Source organism: Zonotrichia albicollis, chromosome 8 (genome assembly GCF_047830755.1).
Source record: "Zonotrichia albicollis isolate bZonAlb1 chromosome 8, bZonAlb1.hap1, whole genome shotgun sequence".
In the NCBI taxonomy this organism is placed as follows: domain Eukaryota; kingdom Metazoa; phylum Chordata; class Aves; order Passeriformes; family Passerellidae; genus Zonotrichia; species Zonotrichia albicollis.
In genome coordinates this window covers 43,095,460-43,110,131 of record NC_133826.1, presented here as the reverse complement: position 1 = coordinate 43,110,131, position 14,672 = coordinate 43,095,460, and the positions used below count along the sequence as shown (strand labels likewise).

Here is a 14,672-nt window from a genome sequence, read left to right as displayed (position 1 = left end):
TGCGACAGAAGCTCAGCGCCCTCACAACACAGTCTGGTCCCTTTTCTTTTCTTGTGTTGGGGAGTGTTCTTTTTGTTACTTGTAAATAAATAGGTTTTGCTTTCCACTTTGCTCCTCCAAGGAATTCCTTCCCGAACCCGGTGTTGGGGGAGGGGTGGTTGGAGGTTTGTTCTGTTTTGGGGGGGGCTCCCTTTTGGAGATTTCCCCCTAATTTGTCCTAAACCAGGACACTGCACCTGACCAAGAATATACTGACCCAGCTTGACAGAGCCGTCAGTTCTGAGAAGGATGTTTCTGCTCTTCACATCTTGGTGGATGATGTGGTTTGAATGAAGAAATTGCAGTCCTTGCAGGCACTGAGAGAGAAAACAGAAACAGGAGGTAAAAATGAGTGATGTGATTTCATCCCACAAGAAAGAAAACAAAGAACCTAAAAGATTCCCTCTCCAGGGGAATGGGGAGTAATGGCAGAACAGTAATGACCACTGAGAGGAAGAGCTTGCTGCTCCAAACACTTGCAGAGCAGGACCTTTCTGAGGAAAGGCACGTCAGCTTTTGAAAGAGCAACAGCACCTGTTGTTGTAGGCTGTCCCCTGCCAACCAGCCAGGAGGACTCCTGCTGCAGTGGACGTGCTTTTTCCATGCAGAGGACAAAGGAGGGGTTTGGAAAGGAAAAGTCCCTCCCTTTGGTGTGAAGCGGATCACTTTTGGGTGGGAGGTTGCATGACAAAGATTTTCTTGCTGGCCTCAGCACAGGCTTGGATGTATCACACCAGTCAGCTTCCTGAAGCAAAGAGCATTTTGGCTGCACTACTATACTTTTCAGCTGAGGACTGTGAGAAATGAGTCTTTTTTCTTTGCTGATCATTCCAAATCCTGCCACCAGCACCTTTGCTTTTACAGGCAAGGAATGCAGTGAAGACAAACTCCAGGCAAACATTTAGAGAGGCAAGGTGGAGAACAGCAAATACAAATACAAGAGACAGAGTGAGAATACAACAGCAGGAGATAAGAGTACTGGCACTGAGCACAGGGAGTGCAGGGGCACTGGCAGGCCTTTCACTTGAGATGCTTTTACTTGCCCATAGAATAGCAGCAACACAGAAACAAAGCTTGGCACAGGAAATCACTCCAGCTCTGAGGCCCTGTTTCCCAGACAATGCTGCCCAAGGCCTTGGAAACACAGATGGGATTGCTGACCTCCCGACTGATGGCTGCCATCTCATCTTCCGACAGGTAGGTCTGGCTGATGACATTGCTCAGAGTGCCTCCATCCATGTACTCCATAACCAGGGACAGTTCCTCACCCACAAGGTAGCTGAAAGAAGGACACAAGGGCATGGAGATGAATGTACATGGCTAGGTTGCTGTTTGGAAAAGATGGATCCACTCTTCTTTTCAGATCCCTTTGAGACAAAAAAAAAAATAAAGGAATAGACATTCCCTCTTGGCTGTGCATAGTTTGCCATCTGTGCAGTCTCAAGGAGAAAGGTACAGCTGCGAAAAAAGAGATGTCTTAGATGGGCAGCAAGCAAAATGTGCAGTTTAGTAATAGCCCAGATAAAAAGCCTGTCATGCATGGTGTTTCTGGAAAAAAGCACCTACTCCTCCTGGCATGCATAGCAATGGAAAACAGTGGCAACAATCCAAGGGAAATCCATGTTAGTTTACCTGGATGTAAGAAGACACTTGAATAAAATCAAGCTCCAAAACAAAGTGGTGGCTGTGAATATAGAGATCATTGATTTAGTAAGACATGACTCATCCGGGTTTTTGAACAATTTTCAAATACCATGTGCCAGCAAAGACTCATGCAGACAAAATGCAATCTCTTCCCATCCACTGGAGATGAAAAGAGCAATAATAATTAGCCAATAATTACAGCTCTATTTTCTGCCAGTGACCAAAGTGGGATCTTACCTTGCAGTTTGCAGTACGTGAACAAACATTCATAGGACAAAAGCACAACTCACCTGTCTAAACAGCTGACCAGGTTGGGATTCCTGTTCACCTTCATGACTATGAGTTCATTGACTTTTAGTTTGTTCTTCCTCAGTCCTTGAAGCTGTATTTTCTTGATGGCCACCTAAAATGACATTGAAAATCAGTAACTTGAGAGGTTGGTGGCACGAGACCACAAGACACATGGAGCGAGTGATTTTGCAATGACACAGCTGAGCTGTGCCAAACTGCCTTGTGATTAGGCACTGCAGTAATTAGGAACTGACATTCCAACAGCCCATTTCTCTGCTCCCTTGGGAGCCAGTTACAGGACACGTGGACCTCTGACATTTTGCCTTGACCACTTGGTAACAGCGGTGTCTCAGTTATCACCCACAAACCTCTGACCACACTCTCTGCTGCGTCATTTGGGATTCAGAAGAAGTAATCCTTGCCTTAATACTCTGTGGATACATCCTGGGCTATGGGCAGGGCTTAGGGCTTTCAGGGACGCCTTACAGATCTCTCCCTATGTGCAGCTCCCAAGTGCAGAACTGCAGTGGCTAAGGAACTACTAGTAACTTTCAGATGCATTTGCTGGCAGCCAGAAATGAGAACTCAGGACTCTGAAGCTGTAGCCCCAAAGAGCAGTGAGGTGCTCGCAGGCACCACCTTTGTTTTAGCAATGGAGAGCGAGTGAGCGCGTCCTTCTCTGAAAGGAACCGCTGCCCTCCGTGCCTTCCTTCCGGCAGCTGAGGAGGACAAAGTCCCAAATGTGTTTTGTGGGCTGGCACCGGTCTGTGCTTCCTGTGCCTTTTCAGCACAGCTCTGCCCAAAGCTCCAGCCACAGCTCACACCAGAGGGGAAAGCCCTCGAGTGCAGCAGAGCCTGCAGGGGCTGTTCACATTTACCTCTCCTCCTGTGGCAGTGTCGAGTCCTCTATAAACATCTCCAAATGCCCTAGAAACAAAACAGAAGCAGAGAAAGGAGAAGCCACTTAGATCTTGCAGTGAAAGCCAGCCCACACAGGAGATCTGTGCTGTCAATGCCTAAGACCGGCAGGACACTGGAAGCATGGAGATGTCTTTGACAAGGTCTTCTGAGTACACTTAGAAATTCTGATCAGCACTGACAATCTCAGCCCAGTGCCTGAACACATTTGCAGCTTGCCTGACTTTACACTTGATACCTATTCCACCAGCAAAACACCTGATGCATAGTTTTGTACAATTAACATTGCTTGGACTCACCCACTGCCAATATTTTCCAGTTCAGTGTATTTTAGAATAGGATTTTCCATCTTCACCATTCTCCCTGAGAGAAACAAAATGCAAGATGTTCACTTTAAAGCAGAGATCCCACCTTCTAGGAGATACAAAAGGCAGCCCCACTGTCTGGGGCTCTGAGCCCTCTCTTGGTGGACAGCTGGCTAACATCAACAGGAACAGCAACTGGTACAAAAAGAAAAGAACAGCAGGCCCACAGCACAAGTGGCTGGCACTGAGACTGATTTCCAGCATCCTTTGAAGTGAGAGACCTCTTGACAGCAGGCACACAGGGAAGCACCAGGAGATACATTCAGAGGAGACTGAGACCAGAAGAGAATACCTAGCAAGGCAAGTAAGTTTGTCATCTAGAAACATTAAGGAGAGCTGGAACTAACAGTGCCTTTGTTTCCTTGGGAATAAACATTGTGAGATTTAGAAAAGGTTTCCTACTTGCTAAGATTAAATGCACCTGGACATCTAGAATCAATTCTTCTGAACAGATGCCAAGTTCAGAACAGGAGGAATATTGCCAAGTGTTCCCATCTTTTCCACCTTGCAGCAGTTTGCCAGAAGAATGCCTCTGTGTTTGTAAAGCAGAGCAGCTCATGCTAGAACCAATCCCCACAGGGCTTCCAGCATCAGGACCCTCACCCTTTATGAGCAGGCTGAGCCCAAAGACGCCCTTGCCCGTGCCCCGTGTGAAGAACCGCGCCGCTTCTCTTCACCCTGACAGCGCGGTTCCGTCGCTCCCATTGCACTCGCCCTCTCGGCACCGCACACGTCCCCATCTTCCCAACTCGGCATGGTGAGCACGGGCACAGAGGACAGCAGTGCTCCTCAGGCGCCCCTGTGACACAGAGAGCTGCCCAGAGGAGATGCTGACCCTCCTGTGAGCCCAGGCTGTGCGAGGCAGAAGCCGGCCCAAAGCAGGGGCTGCTGCCTCAGGCAGCTCCACGCTGCAGCAGCCGGGCAGCAGCGGGACCCTCCCAGCTAAGGAAGGCTCCAGCCTCTGCGTTCCCACAGCCCTCAGGGGCAGGGCAGCGACCACAACAAGGCTGGCAAAGCCCAAGCGTGAGCACTGACAGGCACTGATGGGAAGAAGCCAGAGTGAGCCTGGACCCCGGACAAGCTGTTGTCCCCATTCAGGACACAACAGGATGGGCTTTGAGATCAGCCACACCAAGGCGCAGATCAGTGCCCTTTTTGTCCCAGCAGGTGATGGTAGACACAGAATCCACTGGGCTCTAGTCTCAGCCCCACCAGATCTTTTCTGAGAGCACAGCACTGGCAGCTGTTAAGGGCAAGAAGCAGATCCATTGGGTTGTGCTGCAGAATCACAAAGGGCTTGATGTGTTCTCCTAGAGACTGATCTCAGCAGGGCTTCTGCCACTGGCTAGGACTCAAGCAGTCACAGCCTTCTGCTGATCCAGGAACAATCCCTGCTTCTGCCTTCGGTAGAGAGGGAAGCCCAGGCAAACTCCACCAGTCTAAGCTGCCGTCAAAGGCAGCAGGAACACCCAGAGCTCTCTCTTGCTGCCTCGGAGCAATGCCAGCACTTCTATGACACTAAACTGAACAGAACCCTTGGTACAGCTATGCTGACACGTGCACACAACACACTGTCCCTCAGATAAGAAAGATACCAGACGCACTCTGCTGCTCCAGGGAGTCACCCGCCATCTCCTGTTGCTGAGCAGCAGCTGGGTCAGCACGGGAGGTGAACCAAGTGCTCAGGCTCCACTTCTTCAGCTGGGGAGCAAAGGCTCCTTGGGACGGCACTGCTACTGCTGCAGCAGCTTCAGTGTCAGAGTCGGTGTAGATCTGAGACAAGAAATGAGTTGATGTCAGGAAGGTGTGGCAGAGATTGCCCTGAAATACAAGAGAGATTGCCATTTGAAATGCAAGCCCTTAGGAAGCTGCTGTCAGCCACATGCAGAGCTCCTCAACTGGATTGCTTTGGATGTCCACTTGTGAAATCAAATGGTCAAAAGCAAAGGCTGGTTTTACTCGAGTTCATAGCCAGTTTCTTGTTCTAAAGGATGACCGCAGCAACGACCACTCCACTTCTCTCAAAGACTCCTTTCCCCCTCCTAGCCTGCAGATACATTTGCAGCTTCTCATTCTAATGTTCTACCTCCTGCCATGAAATTCTCTTTTTCTGCACCTTCCTCGGGATGAGCTTATCCTGCAGCACCTCTGGATGCTTCAGTTCCTGGGCCTCATGCCAGCCTCGGGGCTCTTGGTTGCCCGTCATTTGCTGGAACTCTCTGCAGGCTGCCAGGTAGGATGGCAACACTTCCACCTCAAGTCAAACAGAACAAAGCAGTCAGAGACTGCAGCTTGTCCCTGTCAGCCAGGAGTCATCGACTGGGAAGAAAGGAAAGGAAAGGACAGGAGCAGATTCACAAGGGATACAGACAACTTGTAGCTCATATTCCATTTCTATGTGAGTGACCATGTTCACCTGAAAAACACCTCAAGAAACAAGGTGACCTGGAAGAAGCCAGCAGGAGTTCATTCGGATGACTGCTGGCTAAATGGCCAGAGGAGAAATGCCACTGTCTAGAGCATCAGCTGAGATCCAGCAGAGCAGGAAGTGTCCTTGAGAGCAGCTCTGACAGAGGCCTCATCAGGATGGCACTCAGAGGCATCACCCACCCCCCTGCTGCTCTGCACTGGAATGGCAAGGAGGGCAGAAACCACCCCTTGGGTGACTGCAGTGCCTATTGCTATTTCACTCACTTGCTTTTCTGGAGCCTTTTGCTCCTGAAGGAGGCAATTCATCTTCTCTTTGATGATTTTAATTTTTTCGTCTAGCCTCTTCTTCCTTGCCTTGGTCCTAGCCTCAATTTCCTGCAGCTCTGTCTGCATCTGTTCATCAATTTTCTGTAAAGAACAACGAAAAGGACTCTCTTTCATGAGTGGAGTGGCTGACATTCCTTCACTCACCTGTTTTTGTTGATTGCCCCTCTGCACAGGGAGATTCTTCTCCTCTTGCATGTCTTCATTCATCCTCTTGGCTGCCATGATGGCACTCTGAGCTTCAGACAGCTCTGCTTGTGGCTCTGCCTTGATGTTCTGTACACACAAAAGCAGAGCAAGTGAATGAGAGCTGCCATCAAGCTCAGCTTTTCCCTATTTTAGCCTCCAAATCACATTTATTCAGCCACTTCTTTCTGCTTCCCTACCCAGCTCTGCTTCCACTGTAACCATCCTGTCCCAGGGCTGATCTCTGCAGATTGCAAGGCTCTGTGCTTCCAGTGCCTGTGGGACTCCTGGCCTCCTCCGTCCCAAGAGCTCTGGTTTATGCCCCTCTTCCTGCCCTTCCCTCTGTGCCCTGGCCAGTCAGGCTTACCTGGCCATTCTCCTGTGGCTCTTCCACCTGCTGCCTGAGCTGCTCTTCCTGCTCTCGGGCAGGGAACAGCTCTCCCTGAGTCTGGCATGGCAGCTCAGATGAGGCAGTGTGCTCCTGCTCTTTCTCTAGAAGCACCTGCACAGAAAGCAAGAGAAGATGGGTTTCAACTTCCCACACGCCCTTTGTGGGCCAAGACTCAAAGGCTGCTGGGCTCACACGTTCCCAAAGCACTGTGCTGCTGCTCTCCTGGGTCATTCTCTGCCCGTGGGGAGGCACAGATTCCAAAGTGTGCCTGGCCCTACAATCAGGGGCCATCTGGGACTGAAGCTCCAACAGCCTCTCAGGCAGCTGACAGGGAAGGGGTGGCATTTCTCAAGGGTCTGGTGAGAGCCTCCCTCTGCTTCTGCCATGTCCTGTTTGTCTTTCAGTAGTGACTGACACCCCGCCCTGTCCCACAGCTCCATCCTGGCTCTGCAGGGGATTACTGGGTGAGCTCACTCCTTGTGAGAGACACTTCTGGAGTTCACCTTCTCTTCAGGCCTGCACCAACATTCCTCCTTCCTGACATCTGCAGTCTTGTTAGAAAACTGGATCATTCAGGAGATAAGGATACATGCAAAGATCTCTGATGGAAGTCAGAGAATCTCTATGGCCATCTCAGTATATGGAGGAGGACCAAGGTGTTTCTTCTCCCTCTTCTGTCAACTGAGAATTCCAACCAGCAGTAATAGAGTTTCTCCTAAGGCCCCATTAACGAATGCACTTATACAGCCCTGGGGTGCCAGTGAAGGAAACCCTGTGTTATGTAATGCGTGTATGAGCAAAGTCACAAGACCCCAGATACAGCATGGAATAGTTCCACTCTCTCAGGACATGCAAAAATTTAAAGGATAAAAAGAAGGCTTCAGGGCACAAGAGGCTGGAGGAGGAAAACAGGAGGGGCAGAAACAACCATCTCTGGAGGGGGAAACATCTCTGCCTGCTCATGATCAGTCAGTGGAACTTGTCTCTACTCCTCTCCTGAAGGGATGCCTTTAGGTGAGCTTTGCATCTTCCAGTGCTTTGGAGCAGAGCCAGGAAAATTCAAATAGAGAGATAGACAGATCTCACTTTTATAATCTCTTTTTACTGTGCTGTGGTATTTACATTCTTTGAACAGAGAGAGATATAATTCTCTCTCCTAGGTCTTTTTTAAGGGAAGATAGTGAGAAACTTAGAGAAGAAAACAATTATTATCTCTACTGGCTGTTCTTTTTGTTTAGTTCATGTAGAATGCGTTATAGTGATTGTTTACCGAAAGTGATTTGTTAATTGGATTTTAGTGATAGTTGTTTAGCTTGATTAGCTATGTAGATAAAAGCTGTGTTGTGACTGTCTGGAGACAGTCATGAGTTTTTCTTTAGTAGCTTTTTAGTATAGTATCTCTTTAGTACAGTTTTAATATAGTACTAAGTGTAATATAGCATAGCCTAAGAAAGCATTTGTTTAACCTTCTAAATCATAGAGTCAAAGCACATTATTCCCCACATGGGGGTCACCCTGAATCAATACTGTCCTTTCTGTCCCTACACACATCAGCACTCGGTAGCAGTGCCCCGATCAGCAGCCATCCTGAACTTGCTCTCCTGTTGCTTCAGTAACCCACACTCTTGGGGAATCTGGAGCGTGTGGGTCCCTATGGAATGCAATCAGACCCAGAGCAATGCATTGGGAACTGCACTCTTTGTGCATCTGTGCTCGGGCAAGTTCTTCTCTTGGACTTGACCACACTGATGGGGCTGAAGTGGCTGGAGTCAGAAATGCCCAGTCAGCCCAGCCCCTCCCAGCTCCTGTGATCTCTGAGCAACACCTGGAATGCCAGGGCATTGATTTCCTGCTGAATTCCCAAACACAACACACACTGATTCCCTGGGCTGCCAAAAGACCCGGGAGCCGTTAACCTGAAAGTGATGTGTTTCTGCCAGTGCTGGAAAAGGGCAGGAAAGACTTAGAAAAAGCTCCCTTGCTCCCTGGAGAAGGAGAAATTACACAAGGCTTCTCCTTCTAGCAAACAAACAAATAAGCAAACAAAATATGAAAGTGTTACCTACTCTAGTGTCTAAAGCACTTGGATGCAGTGAAGGGATGTTTGGCAGGGAAATAGCCCTTGTGCTGAGCATTGGCTCTATGGATCTAAGAGGGATCTATGGAAGTCTGCCTGAAGGTCCCTCAAGAGCCCCCATTGTCCAGGCTAAAGCTCCCTCAGCACCTCCTCCCTGGCCTTGTGCTGCACCCCCTTGCCCAGCTCCCCTGTCCTTCTGTGCCCACGCTGCAGCCCCTCCATGACTTTCTGCTTCCCAGGGCCCACAGCTGCACACAGCACTCCAGCTGTGGCCGCAGCGCTGCGCAGCACAGGCCACGCTCACTGCCCTGCTCCTGCTGCCCCACTGCTGCTGGCACAGCCACCGTGCCCTTGGCCTGCTTGGCCCCCTGGCCCCACGCTGCCTCATCTTCAGCTGCTCACGGCCGCCAGCCCTGCGTCCTTTGGGCCCACGCAGCTCCCCAGACACAAAGGTGCCCATTGCACTTCAGATACAGCAGGCACCGTTGCAAGATGGCCTTCCTGTTCTACCACCTCATGTTCCAAGTAGATATCATAAAGTTTGATAGGAATAGAATTCTAAGGGACTCTGACTAAATTTAAATGGTCTAATTCAACTGTACAGCAAATTGCTCCTATGTAAATATTCCACCCTATCTGCCGTCAGCAAGCAAGTTTCTCTCTGCAACACTAGGTTTGTAGTTCTTCAAAGCTCTGATATAGAAATTTAAAATATCCATTTTGGACTTTGTTATTTTTCTTCAGGCATGAAAATGGATTTTCTTTCAGCCTTCCTAGCTGGCTCTCTACACTCTATTGCTACTGGCCAAGCTCTCAGCTTGCTCCACAATTCTTAAACACCAGGAACATGAGATGTTCCTTTCTCACTCACCTCAGGACCTTCAGCACAGCTGAATACACACTTCAGGTGACCTGTAGTGGGAAGGGAAAATTAACCAGATGCTGTCAGAAAACTGCCTGGGCTGCTGAATTCCACAGAACAAGTCAACCCAAACAGAGATGATTTCCCATTGCACAACATCCCTCCAGCAGACACATTTCATTCACACATCCAGCAAAGGATCAGAGATATTCTTGCTTGTGCCTACACTTCAGCCTGTTTTGCCAGTAAATGAATACAAATATGAGCAAGAAAATGCAAATTGTTCTTTAACACTCAATGCTCCTGTTCTACCAAACACATAAAACAGCTTCTAAAATCCTCTCCTTCAGGTACTCTTTTTTTTCCGGTCAGTTACATGCACTAATTCTTATTAACCTGCAGGAAACAATTGCCCAGAAAAGCTTCCCAAAATTCCCTTGAGCTGTGGCAGTTCTATTGTGGAAGAGCACAGCAGCACCTTTAGGGTTCAGGAGCAGACACTCACTGCTTTAGAGTTTGCACTTCCTTTCAAACAGAATAACTAGGTTAGCACTCAGTAAAAGGTTATTAGTTAGACAGTCAAATCCTTTCATGTCAAAAGTTAAAAAGAAATAAGCTTTCTCTAAATTCTGGGAACAACTGCAGAGATTTTAAAAGGCATTCCAAGAAGGTCTGCCAGTCTACATTTTCAAAGGTGTCCTGCTTGTCCCAGCAAACTGAGGAAATGACAGACTCTGCTGCCACAGACTCTCCCTTGGAGGGAACGGAAGCCCTGCAGGTTCCCCTGCAAATGCTGCCCTTGTGGCTACAGACACTCCCTTTTTAGCTGAACATCGTGACAGGAGCTTTACCAAACCAGTGGCATCCTAATGCTCTTTCTGTTTCAAAATAAGAAACTCAGCCACCAAGAAAGAGCAGGAAGACATACAAAAGCCAGGTTAGGATACACCCTAACCTAAGTAGAACGGAAAACTCTACTTACGTGCAAAGTGTGTAACATAATAAGCGGAAAAAGAAATGCCATAAGCAGCAAAAGCTGCCCTGGCCAGATGGTGAAACATTGCTATTTTTGAAACTTAGGTAAATAGATGAAACAAGGCTCTTGTCAGTGGGCAGCTACCCACTGACAAAGGCACCAACCAGGAAAGTTCTCCTGATCTGAGCAAGCACTAGGGCTGCTCTGACACTCAGGCCTTCCATGCACCAAGGCAACCTTCTGATGTCACTATGACAAGGTGGCAACCATGCCCTGACATCACAAAGAAAATGCTCCATGTTGGTCTGTGAATTTATGCAAAGCAATAAACAACCTTCCCTACAGCAAACACAAAACAGCCTGGGAAGCTCTTCTTTGTCACAAAGCAAACTCCCCCCATGGGCCAAACCCTGTTGTTCAGGGATCCAAGAGGAACTCCAGGAGTGCCCCAAGCACCTACAGCCTGTACCTTGGCTGAGCACTCAGATGGGACACAAGCAAAGGGAACCAGACCAAGACAATGGCCCACAGCATTGCACATGTGAGAAATGACTCACACTTTTAAAATTTTAAAGGTTTAGAAAACCTTAACAAAGGACTGAACAAGGAAAAATTGCAGCATTGGGAGTCTCTGTGACTAGCAGCCATGTGCTCATCTACAAAAAGGATGCTCTGCCTTTTATACCCATAGCCCCTCTAAAAGTTTTGTCAGTCAACTCTTTCTCTGCTGTCCATTGGTGGAGGTTATTTTCTTGCATCCTGACTGGAGGTCAGGTGTTGTTACACCCTGCCTGCTGGTAACAAGCCAGGCCTCCCCAAATGCCCTGACTACCAAGGCGATTACAAGGGGGACAGGAAAGAGGACTATGGGAGGGTGTATTACAATACCGTCACCACACACCTGAACATCCACATAACATCTACTTCTTCATTGTCAGAGCCAACCATTGCATTACTCGTCTGGAACACACAGAACCAGGAGAGAAGCCACTGTTGGCATCACAGCTGAAATGCTTCCTAACAAATCTCCCCACATATTTGCACCTTTATTGGACATGGCCAGGGCTCCGGTGCAGGTACATCTCTGCCTTTCTTCCCCTTTGGCAGCAGTCGAACTGGCAGCATCTGCCTGCCAGCAGCAGCTGCTCCAAACTGGGAGTGCTGCTGGCGGTGCTGATTTCCAGAGGCTTCTGCGTGCCAGGGGAAGCCAAGGCAGGAGCGGTTGAACGGTGCTGGCACTGCTGCTGCTCTGTGCCAGAGAGCCCCGGTTGGGCAGGGCACGGTGCCCACTGCGCTGCGGGCTCCTTCTCCTGCCACAGCTGGGCACACCTGGCAACAAGGCATGACAACCTGTGGGCAAGCCAAGGGGTGTCTGGGGCTGCACTGCTCTGCACACACCCAGCACACCTGCAGCACAGGATTTTAACCCTCAAACAGGTAAACCAAAGAGAAACAGCTGGAAAAGATTTCATTTCAACCATTCTTTATGCTCCAATAAGAATGACCAAAATGAAAGTTACCAAGCAGTGTCGATCCACACTGCCAGCTCAGTGTGAGAAAAGAGGCATTACTTTACTTCAGTGCTGGGTGTGTGAGGAATCACTGCCCTGAAACATGCACAACCACGTGTAAGTATCCACGGAACTAAGACATTACTTTCATTACTTTTATTCATTACTTTCCTCACTTTTATTCATTACTTTCCTCAAACTCACAGGCTAAACATTCTCACAAAGTATTTGACATGTTTAAATCATTTCCCCAAAATTACTGACATTTAGAGTAGGGGTCTCTTGAGGGTCTCTGCTGGTCATGTGGTGAACATCCCGTTCCTCAAATTCTCCTCCTATAGTTAAGAGCCTTCTTCTCCTTCAATGCATTGCAGCTACCTCCTCAGTAGGCCCACTGTCTTTATTCTCAAGGCTAAGACATCCACTTGCACACATCAACCACTGGTGTGAGGGAAGGTACGACTAAGCACTGCCTGTTAAAGCTTAACAAATTCACAATGTGTTGCAGGTCAACACTTCCCCAACATCTCTCGTTCCTTCTCTGGGAATCAAACACAAGCACTTTGTGATCACTGAGCCCAAGGCCGCCTCCAGCCCTCCTGTCACCCAGCAGCCCTTCTCTCCTCACAAGCAGCAGGCCCAGCAGTGCCTTCCCTCACTGGCTCAGTCACCAGCTGTGTCAGGAGTTCTCTGTCACACATTCCAGGACCATCCTGGACTGTTTGCTCTCCGCTGCACTCTGTTGCCAGCAGACATCCCCACCCTGTTCCGTGCCCCTTGCAGAACCCTGCACCTGCTGTCCATGGGCACCTGGAAGGGGAGGCACTCACGGCAGAGATGCACCAGCTGCCCTGGGCAGGAACCAAAACCCTCTGGGGGCACAGCTGCTGGCCTGGGTCTGGCACAGCTCTGCACGCCCCACTCCTCACGAGCTTGGGCTGGAAATGCAATTGCACTTTCTGCCTCATGGAGAAACACCAGGGCTGCACAAACAACGGCCAGCAGGCCACATCCCAAAGGCACTGCAGCATGGAGCTAAGAAGGAAGAAGACCCTTCCCCAATTCCTAACCATACCAAAACCACCATAATGGGGACTTTTAATCTTCTGAATGTAAAGTTGATTCACAGGGTGACAAGGGAATCTTCCAATGGAGTTGAAGTTTGGTAGAGTTTTTTTTCTGAGTCCTACTCAGATTTGAAAATTTATTTTAAAATATTTTTTAAAAGGCTGTGCAGTCACATGGTTTTGTTCTAATACCAAAATGTCTAGATGAAATGTACTGGCATTTTAATTACATCCAAACGGATTAGTCTGTAAAAGCTTTCCTGCAGAATAGCCACTAAACAAGAAATGAAAATCTGTGGACTGTTGACTTTGCAAATTTCTACTAAACTTATCAGACAATGAGGCATTTTTAGGTAGATCATAGAGCAAATTAATTCCTATGGATAACTTGATTTGGATAAACCTGGTGATTTCAAATTAAAACTGCCAGCACATACTAAGTGGAAATCTGAATACTCACTTCTATGAGCTCTGAATTATTACATAGTCATTGTTCACCATATTAACAAAAATTAACATTCTGGCTATTTTTTTTACTTACAGTCAGCTCTTCAACACTCTTTGTAACACCAGAAAGAGAGTTTGTAGCAATGTGAACCATGGGTTGGTGGAGCATTGCAGAAGGCTCCTATGCCAGCACTAAATGTTCACATTTACCATGGCATCACTTCTTGCCTTTAATTCCAAGCTACAGCTCAGTTCCTGCAGTATAGATTCACACTTGTAGTCTGTATTTGCAGCTGGTTCTTACTTTCCTGTCCAGAAAAAAATCATGCTTGGATCTCAAATCAAACTAAAACGAGGAGAAAGTCAGGTTCTGGATAGGTATAGCAAAAACTAAGAGATTTTTTTGCAAATATGTTGAAAAGTTGTTTCAGCTTTTTGTACCTGCTGCAAAAACGGCAGATTAAAGACTTGCACCCTAACTTGTAAGCTGAGGTTTGCCTGTTCTTTCTGGACTGATTTCTTGAGGCCAGACACTGAACCTAATCAGTAAGAAAATCAAAACCACAGGAGTAATTTGGAGAATATTGTAAATTATTCTGTCATGATGCTTTTTGCCTATAAGTTCTGGCCATCATCCGATTGGAGTAATTAGAGGAGATCGAAGCCATCACACTGTGCCTGTGCACACAATTCCTTCCCAGGGGTAATCCATGAAGCAACGCTGACAAACCCACACCAGCAGCTGCTGCCACACAGCCATGAAGCAGAGAATATGTATTTCTGCTACACTTGGACAGCTGAAGATGCCTCTGCTGAGCTAATTTTAGTGACTGCCCACCACAGATGAGACCTTGTGGTCAGTCTCCAACAAGTCAGGGCAATTCATATTCTGCCTAAATGAAGTAAGTCTAGCAGTACATAGACCATGGGGCCTGAGGAAAGCCAGCAGCTGTGAGAAATATAATTTGTTTCCATATCTTTCTTTTTACTAATTTATTGCAGTCTATTATTTCAAGAATGGAAACTTTTGGCATACCATTGGCTGGAAGGTTGGTCAATCTTCCATTCATGACTGCTCTGAAAGCATCACCCCAGTATTTTTATCAGTAGCTCTTCCATCATCATGGCTCACACAGCATTTCCT

The 14,672-nt window shown here is 48.0% G+C and overlaps 1 long non-coding RNA gene across 1 annotated transcript; it reads right to left on the bottom strand.

The window, feature by feature from the left end:
- Window positions 1-293: 293 nt before the first annotated feature.
- Window positions 294-2,135, bottom strand: LOC141729774 (uncharacterized). Its single transcript, XR_012581210.1, has 3 exons — window positions 1,974-2,135; window positions 1,201-1,318; window positions 294-356 (listed from the first exon to the last, which is right to left on the bottom strand). It is a non-coding gene; the product is annotated as an uncharacterized LOC141729774 (long non-coding RNA).
- Between the last annotated feature and the right edge of the window lie 12,537 nt (window positions 2,136-14,672).